This window comes from Nicotiana tabacum, chromosome 12, assembly GCF_000715075.1.
Source record: "Nicotiana tabacum cultivar K326 chromosome 12, ASM71507v2, whole genome shotgun sequence".
In the NCBI taxonomy this organism is placed as follows: Eukaryota; Viridiplantae; Streptophyta; class Magnoliopsida; order Solanales; family Solanaceae; genus Nicotiana; species Nicotiana tabacum.
This window is the reverse complement of record NC_134091.1, coordinates 87,505,484-87,507,989: the sequence shown is the minus strand read 5'-3', so window position 1 is coordinate 87,507,989 and position 2,506 is coordinate 87,505,484. Positions and strand designations below refer to the sequence as shown.

Sequence of the window (2,506 nt, the reverse complement as noted above, 5' to 3'; positions counted from 1 at the left end):
TCGAAGTTGTTGGTTGTCAATTAACAACTTTTTCAACATATCCTAGGTGCTTTCTTCTACCTGTTGTGGTGGCTTTTGGGGCTGATTATAGTTTCCTTGGGGTCTATATTGATTTTGAGTAGCCTGATTTCCATCCCATGAGAAGTTCGGATGATTCCTCCAATTGGGATTATAAGTGTTCCCATATTGTGCATATTGGTTCATTGGACCTCTACCCTGCTGGCCCACATAATAAATGGATTCTGGATTCACCGGACACTGGTCACTCGTGTGACCTTCTCCATATATTTTACAACATATGGCCATCCTCTGAACTTGCTACATCTGATGCCCTTGACCCATTTCCATCTTAGCCACTTAGTTGGTTTGTTTATAAATTTCTGCTCGCATAGCTAACATCTCATCCAGTTCGAGTGTACCTGATGCTTTCTGTCTGATCATTCTTCTCGGTTCACCCTCACCTTGCAAGTTATGATCATTTGCAGTGAAATTGTTTAGCAGGTTCTAAATCTCAATGTATGGCTTTTGCATGCAACTTCCTCTACAAGCCGAGTCTAGATTCAATTTGGAGGTCTCGTGCAAACCATCCACAAAAGTATGTCCCAAAACTTCATCAGTTTGATAGTGGTGAGGATAATCTTTGAGTAACTTTTTATATCTTTCCCAGGCCTGATGTAGAGCTTCGCCATCTTTTTGTTGAAACCCCAAAATTTGGCTTCTCAATAACTTTGTTTTCTTTGTGGAAAGAATTTGATGAGAAATTTCCGTGCTAGATCATACCATGTGAGGATTGAGTTTGCGGGCTCTTTGCTTAACCATTCCTTTGCTTCCCCCATCAGAGAAAAGGGAAACAAAGTTAGTCTGACGTAGTCCTTGGATACGTTCGTATAGTTGTATTTATCCGTAATCTCAAAAACATTATGTATATGCCTTTGGGGATCTTCACTTGACAAACCCACAAATAGCCCCGTGGATTGAATTAGTTACACCATATACTATTTTAGCTCGAAGTGCCCAGTTATATCAGGCTTCATGATAGCCTGAGTCATGTTGGAAAGACTAGCCTTGCTCTTGATTCCGCCTCCCTCCTTAACATGTGGAAGAGTCTTTCGGGTTCAGGATCAAAAGACGGAAGATTGTTCAAATTGTTACTTCTTCTTAGATTCAATGTGAAGACCTGTAGAGTCAGACACAGTAAATCAAACTAAATCTCAAACAAAAACAAATACAAGCTTATTTCAGACAAGTAACTAATTTCTAAATCCCCAGCAACGACGCCAAAAACTTGTTAGGTCCAAATGCACACACAAGTATACACGGTCTACAAGTAATAAAGTGATAAGAAAGTATCATTCTCACGAGGATTTATGATCAACTACTGCCTAAACTAAACTAATTATGAGTTATTTGTTCAAGATATTTTGAGGAAGATGACTGTGATTTTTATGACTAAAAATTACTACAAAATTACTAAACAAACTAACAATTCAAAGGTGCAAAGCAAACAAGCAAACACTTAGAAATAATTCAATGAGATGGGAATATTCCGCGGTCATGGGATTAATATCTCTCATATTGCGTTCTTCTGATTGATTTAATCACTTGATTTTATCTAATTTATTGATTAACAAGGTTTATTATGCTCGCGAAGTTCTTTCGACGCTTCGCTCGCCTATCCAAGCCAACCTAAGACTATATGTCTATAGTATCAAAATTAACAAGAATTCATGTGTATTTCCTGCAAAATAACCAAGTAAGGCAACTAGAATATGTCTATCCTAATCGCGAATCTATTCTTCGATGCCCGGATCCAAGAACTTACTCTATTCAATCTTATATGCAATCTATAGTTCCCACTTTCGAGTTTAACTATAAATTCGTAGATAGTACCCTATTGTTAGCTACGCAATAAAATAATTAAGTGCAAGATTGAATAAATAAATTAATATGCTAATTCAAGCAAAATAATCAACCGTCAAACTACAATAGTCAATAACAACCCATAACCAAGAATAATAAGGTTCTTAGCCACTCATGTTCATGACAAAAATTGGATGAAAGATTGAAGAATCAATGAATTCTGTGCTCTGTTTGTGCTTCTTTGCCTTTTCTTGCCTCCAAAATTGACAACCTCCTTAATAGTCATGTATAGGTGGTATTTATAGGTTAAGGTCGCAGTTTCCAAGTCCAAAACTAAGTAGAAAACAATTTATTTGCGGACTGGGGGACCGGGCCTTAGACCAGGCAAGGCCTGGTCTGAAGCCAAGTGGACTAGGCTTTAGAGCAGGCGAGTCCTGGTCTGGAGTGCGGTTGTCCAGGCTTTAGAGAAGGCGAGGCTTGGTCTAGGTCACAGTTGACCAGGCTTTAGAGTAGGTGAGGCCTGGTCTGGGGCGCGATTCCCTTGCCTTAATTCGGTTTTCTCCTTTTCGTGCTCTTTTCTTGTGTCTTCAACATCTTTTTATACAACTTTTAATCCTTTGTGCATTCCAATGGTCCTACACATAAA

At 38.6% G+C, this 2,506-nt stretch overlaps 1 non-coding gene across 1 annotated transcript; it reads left to right on the top strand.

Annotated features, from left to right (window-relative positions):
* Positions 1-619: 619 nt before the first annotated feature.
* On the top strand, positions 620-726 carry LOC142167725 (small nucleolar RNA R71). The gene has a single exon (XR_012697811.1). It is a non-coding gene; the product is annotated as a small nucleolar RNA R71 (small nucleolar RNA).
* Positions 727-2,506: the final 1,780 nt, after the last annotated feature.